This window comes from Ailuropoda melanoleuca, chromosome 7 (assembly GCF_002007445.2).
Source record: "Ailuropoda melanoleuca isolate Jingjing chromosome 7, ASM200744v2, whole genome shotgun sequence".
NCBI classification, from domain to species: Eukaryota; Metazoa; Chordata; class Mammalia; order Carnivora; family Ursidae; genus Ailuropoda; species Ailuropoda melanoleuca.
The window spans coordinates 63279303-63286167 of NC_048224.1; the positions used below are offsets into that span (position 1 = coordinate 63279303).

The following is a 6865-nucleotide window of genomic DNA, read 5'->3' on the forward strand; positions in this document are numbered from 1 at the left end:
AGACTGGTGATGGGTGGTAAAGGAGGGCACGTATTGCATGGTACACTGGGTGTTATACGCAACTAATGAATCATTGAACTTTACATCGGAAACCGGGGATGTACTGTATAGTGACTAACATAATATAATAAAAAATCATTTAAAAAAATTGAAGATACAAATAAAAAAAAAGAAAGAACAAAACTGGAGGCATCACATTTCCTGATTTCAAAATATATTACAAGCCTACAGCAATCAAAAGAGTACGGTACCAGTATAAAGACAGACATATTGACCGATGAAACAGAATAGACAGTCCAGAAATAAATCCACACATATATGGTGAACTCATTTTCAACAAGGGTGTCAAGAATATACAATGGGAAAGGATGGTCTCTTCAAATGCTGTGGTAAAACTAGATATTCACATACAAAAGATTGAAATTGGACCTTTATCTTATATCATACTTTAAAATCTACTCAAAATGGATTAAAGACTTAAGTACAGAACCTGAAACTGTAAAGCTCATAGAGGAAAAATATGCAAAAATCTTCATGACATTGATTTTGATAATGATTTCATGGATATGACAACAAAAACACAGGCAATAAAAGCCAAAAATAGGCAAGTGGTACTGCATCAAACTAAAAAGCTTCAGCAAGCAAAGGAAACAATCAACAGAATTAAAAGATCTTCTATGCAATGGGAGAAAATACTTGCAAACTATGTATCTGATGAAGGGTTAATCTCCAAAATATGTAATGGACTCTTACAACTCAGTAGCCAAAACTAATAACCCTGTTTTAAAAAATGAGCTAAGGTTTTGAACAGATACTCCTCTAAAGGAAATGTGCAAATGGCCAACAGGTGTATGAAGAAAATCACTCAAAGTCACTGTCATCAGGGAAATGCAAATCAAAAGCACAATAATATATCCCCTGACAACCGTCAGGATGGCTATTTCTAGAAAAATCCACAAAAGACAAGTGAAGGTCAGGATATAGAGAAAAGAGAGCCCTTGTACACTGTTGATAGCAATGCAAAATGGTGCAGCTGCTATAGAAAACACTATGAGGATTCCTCAAAAAATTAGAACTAGAACTACCATAAGATCTAGCAGCCCCACTTCTGGGTATGTATCCAAAAGAATTGGAATCAGGGTCTTGAAGACCTATCTGCATTCCCACAGCCATTGCGACATTATCCAAATAGCCAATATAAGAAAACAATCCAAATGCCTGCAGATAGGTGAATGGATAAAGAAAATGTACATACACATTATAGAATATTATTTGGCTTTAAAAAAAGAAGTGACTTCCTGCATTTGTGACAACATGGATGAATCTGAACAACATTATTGTAAGTGAAATAAGTCAGTCACAGAAAGGCAAATACTGTATGATTTCACTTACAGAATCTGCAATAGTCAAACTCAAAGAAGGAGAGAATACAATGGTAATTACCAGGGGCAGGGAGGAGGAGAAAATGGGGAAATTGCATAGGGAGGAGACTGAGCAAGGTACTTGGAAGCGGACCAGAAGGCATTTAAATCTGGATTCCTTCATTTACTGGCTATGCGTAATGAGCCAGAAAATTAACTTCCCGTAAGATTTACCACCCTCTCCCAATAAAATGGATTCAGAACACAAGACTCGCATATTTTCTATGACTGTCTGGAAGGAATTTACTATGCATAATATATCATCACTGCTAAATAAGATAAAGTTATAATTTTATTGTTCTCTTTATTCAAATAAAAATTTTAATTACCTCTATTACTTGATTCAAGGTTCATCTTCTATATTAAAAGATAAAATTACCCCAAAAAGTTTAAAGCTATTTTAAAATTTTCTTTTTTATTTAAAATTTTCTTTTTTATTAAAAAAAGATTATTATTTTTTCTTTTTTTTAAAAAGATTTTATTTATCTACTAGAGAGAGAAAGAGAGCAGGAGTTGGGGGAAGAGGCAGAAGGAGAGGCTGAGCAGGGACCTTGATGTGGGGCTCAAACCCAGGATCCCACCCAAGAGCATGACAGGAGCCTCCAGAACCCTGAGAGCATAACCTGAGCCAAAGGCAGACGTTTAACTGATTGAGCCATCCAGGTGCCCTTCTACTTTCCTCTTTAAATATATCTCCCCCATACCTCCTGCCCCATTAAATCATTCATCTTAGCAGCCTGAGAACTTTGAAATAAGGTGGGGTGCCTGGGTAGTGCAGTGGGTTAAGTGGTGGACTCTTGGTTTTGTCTCAGGTCATGATCTCAGAGTCCTGGGATCGAGTCCCTTATGGGACTCCACACTCAGCAAAGAGTCAGCTTGGGATCTTCTCTCCTTTTCCCTCTGCCCCTCGCACTTGTGCTCTCTCTCTCTAAAATAAATAAATCTTAAAAAAATTAAAAGTGTTATGTAATCTTTATGAGAGAACTATTACTGGAGACTACATTAGGACTACAGGTCCCTCATTTATATCTTTACCTTCCATTTCAAAAAAATTATCTTCAATAATATATATTTTTTAAGATTTTTTTATTTATTTGACAGAGAGAGAGAGAGAGAGAGAGAGAGAGAGCATGAGGAGCAGCAGGCAGACAGAGAGGGAGAAGCAGGCCCCCTGCTGAGCAAGGAGCCTGACTCGGGGCCTAATCCCAGAACCCTGAGATCATGACCTGAGTTGAAGGCAAACACTTAACCAACTAAGCCACCCAGGTGCCCTCTTCAGGAATATTCTTTTTTTTTTTTTAATAATTTTTATTTTGTTATATTAATCACCATACAGTACATCCCCAGTTTTTGATGTAAAGTTCCATGATTCATTATTTGCATATAACACCAGTGCACCATGTAATATGTGCCCTCCTTAATACCCATCACCAGCCTATCCCATTCCCCCACCCCCCTCCCCTGAAGCCCTCAGTTTGTTTCCCAGAGTCCATAGTCTCTCGTGGTTCATTACCCCTTCTGCTTACCCCCCCTCATTCTTCCCTTCCTTCCCCTGCCGGCCTTCCTATTTCTTACGTTCCATNTTATTTTGTTATATTAATCACCATACAGTACATCCCCAGTTTTTGATGTAAAGTTCCATGATTCATTATTTGCATATAACACCAGTGCACCATGTAATATGTGCCCTCCTTAATACCCATCACCAGCCTATCCCATTCCCCCACCCCCCTCCCCTCTGAAGCCCTCAGTTTGTTTCCCAGAGTCCATAGTCTCTCGTGGTTCATTACCCCTTCTGCTTACCCCCCTTCATTCTTCCCTTCCTTCTCCTGCCGACCTTCCTATTTCTTACGTTCCATAAATGAGTGAAACCATATGATAATTGTCTTTCTCTGCTTGACTTATTTCCACTTAGCATAATCTCCTCCAGTCCTGTCCATGTTGCTGCAAATGTTGAGAAATCGTTCTTTTTGATGGCTGAGTAATATTTCATTATATATATGGACCACATCTTCTTAATCCAGTCATCTGTTGAAGGGCATCTCAGTCTTCAGGAATATTCTTGATCACAATTTCCACATGCTGCCTTTTTTTCTGCCTTGAGTCATTCCCATTATTTATTCTTCAAGTCTTTTTTAATGTTTTTCCACTAATTCTCCTTGTATTTATATCATCCCTTTACTGAAGTTAGTAAGGATCATGATGTGAATTTTTAAGAAAAACTTAATTTTCATCATCTATTATGCTGCTTGGAAACTGCAGTGCTTTTGATTAACCATATGGTTTTTTTGGTATTCTGGTGCAATTTGTTATTCTTTTATATGGTTTTTTGAGAAGAAACCACCTCATTTATGTTACAGTGAAACCAGTCAATCTTGCTAGTGTCTTTTGTAATTTTTTTCACGTTTCTACCATGTGAATTTTTCCAGTTTGCTAACCCTTTGCATTGAGGCTGGAATCGATTTTATTCATTTTAAAATTCATCTTTGTATTTTATTATTGGTGTTGAAGTATTCTTTTGGTTTTCATTTTTTCTCTTTTTTTTCATTGGTGTTTTATCCTTATGATATCATTATTAACAAATTAAATGATCATATTTATCCATCACTTACCCAGAAGTCCCTATTTAAATACTTAATCATGCAAAATAGTTCTGTATTTCGGCTATATTATGAAAAGGTTAGGAAAGAGTTGAGTGTAGGCATGCCTGTCCCGGAAAAAAATTATGTTACTCTAAGGAAGAAAGGCACATTTTTATTGTTTTCACGCAATAAAAGGGAAAGTAATGATATGAGTATAGATTTTGTAATAAACATTAAAATTTTTGGAAAGAAGCCCACATTGACAAAATCTGGATGCAGTAAAGTTGACTAGACTGTTCAGGGGAAAACATTATTCCTGAGTGTCTTCATTCTTTTACTTTGATAGAAATTTCATTTTTTGATTGAATTCTTGAAAGCTTGCTTCGCTTGTTTCTCAGGATATAAAGAAGAGGATTAGCACAGGGGTCACAGAATTAATGAGTACTGATACTCCTTTATTAGTGGCCCCTTGTTCCTTTGCTGAAAACTTGATATGGATGAAGATTAAGCTGCCATTGTGATAGAAATTGCAATTATGTAGGAAGCGCAGGTGGAAAAGGCTTTTTCCCCTCTTGTTGAGCAGAAGGAAATCTTAACGTAGTCTTGATGATGTAAATATAAAACAGCACCACACGAATGAGGGTCATGATCAATCCTAGTGAAGCATAGGTAATGATTGTTTTCTCTATGAACCGTGTACCCTAACATGAAGTTTCCAGGAGAGGAGATGCATCACAGCCAAAATGATCAGTCATAGTGGAGTCACAGAATTCTACCTGAAAGTCCACACAAAATGGAGTGAACATGAGCAATAAATAAGTCAGCCAACAACCGAGGATAAGGAGTACAGACCCTTTGGTTCATGATGGTCCCATAATGCAGGGGTTTACATATAGTCACAAAGTGATCATGTGACCTGGCAATCAGGAGTCCTATCTTTGAAATATGAAAATGGAAAATCTCTCCAAAACTTGAAATGCTCTCCCTTTATTCCTCCATGAAATTAAGTTATTTTAAAATGAAAATAGTGCTGGGACACCTGGGTGGCTCAGTCAGTTGGGCGTCTGCCTTTGGCTTGAGTTATAGTCCCAGGGTCCTGGGATCGAGCCCACATCAGGCTTCTTGCTCAGCCGAGCCTGCTTCTGGCTCTGCCTGCTTCTCCCCCTACTTGTGCTCTCTCTTTCTCTGACAAATAAATAAAATATTTTTTAAAAATAAATGAAAAATTTTAAAAAATTGAAAATAGTGCTGAAATGTTGATCCTAATGCCTTTTTTTTTTTTTACCATTGTCTTTGTAAACAGGCCTCATGGGCAGGAGTCTGACCTGCCCTCGTCACGTCATCAGCCAAAAGCACTGATAAATTGGCTAAGGTTGGTTATACTGTGTAAGCCGCTACTTGACCAATCAGACTACATGGTCAAGCAGATTTTCCACACTCATAGAGGAGAGTAAGTGGAGAGGATAGTTGGGAAAGAATTTCCTAAGTTGTTATAACATACTTGTTTCCACATGAAGTCACCACAGGGTTAAGTTAAAAGAATTCTCACTGGAGCGCACATTAATTTTATTTGCCCTAACAAGTCCCAAAGCACAGTGATGTGTTTATAACATACATAAAGATAGACAAAGAATCAGGTAAAAGTGTTTTTAAACAGTGCTAAACTCATTTTATAAACAAAGAACGTTTAATATACAAAGCCTCAGATAATTCAGTCAAAATAATCCATCTTTTCTTGAATTTGTAATGCTTCCCGCAATTTTTAGGAATGAATGTGAAGACCAATCTTCACTTTTCAAGGTTCTGAAAATATCTTCAAAATATTTATTTAAACACTTAAGCAGAAGGCTTTGTCTACACAAAGCAATAGCATACAAATTCCATCAGTACGTTTGCTTTGGGAAGCTGAATTGTCTGCTATACTTTGACTGTGACTTTGACAAAGCAATCCCAAACCTAATGATGTATTGAGCACCTTCTAGCTTCCTTACACTAGGAGAAGGGTGTATTCCAGAAGTTTTCTGATCTTCAGGCAGGGCAAAGTCAGAGGGAAAAAGACTACATTTTAAAAATGTATTTTAAATATACTGTGATATATACTGTCTTCCAAGCTGAATATAGCACCATGCCAAGCTTCTTTTGGAGACAATAACAAACATGGGAAGGACAGAGTATCTTGAAGGATGCCAACAAGGAAGACTTCTGGGAGGAGATGGGACACTGACGGATATCAAAGAATTATCAAGGATTTTTTGTTCTCTTTTGGTTTTTGCTTTTTGTTTTTAGGAATTATCAAGTTTTAATGCTGTGATGTGTTTATTCATCACTGGCCTTTGAAGAGTATTATTCCTGCTGTTAAGATTTTGCTCACTTTCTGTTCTGCTTGAAACACTCTTCCCACATTCGACCTATTCAAATTCCACCCATCTTTTAAGGCCACCTCAAATTCTTTCCTTCCTTCAACAAGAATCAATAATAAAATCCTTAAAACAATACGGGATCTTATGTTTCTTCTCTTTGGGGACAACAAGGAAGAGAGGAAGAGAAGAGTTTGAGAGTCTGTGTCCTACATGAATCGAGAAAATCCCAAGGGATAAAGCATATGGTCACAGTTTCCAAAGTAGAAGCACACAAGCGTTGACCTATCTCATTACTCCTTATCTCACTTCCACACCAATCCTGGGAGATAGATATGACCACGCCTCGTTGCCCCACACCATTAACAGATTACTGTACCCATGACACAGGGTTGTTCTGAAGATTAATGAGTTTCGGCTTGTAGAGTGCTAACACAATAATCTTTCAATACCTTTTTAGTTACTGGGAGAAATAAGAATCAATCAAGAAGGTGAAGTAAGTTGC

At 37.3% G+C, this 6865-nt stretch overlaps 1 pseudogene; it reads left to right on the plus strand.

Annotated features, from left to right (window-relative positions):
* The first annotated feature begins 1314 nt into the window (after positions 1-1314).
* LOC117802938 overlaps positions 1315-6865 on the plus strand; it is a 22153-nt pseudogene continuing 16602 nt past the window's right edge.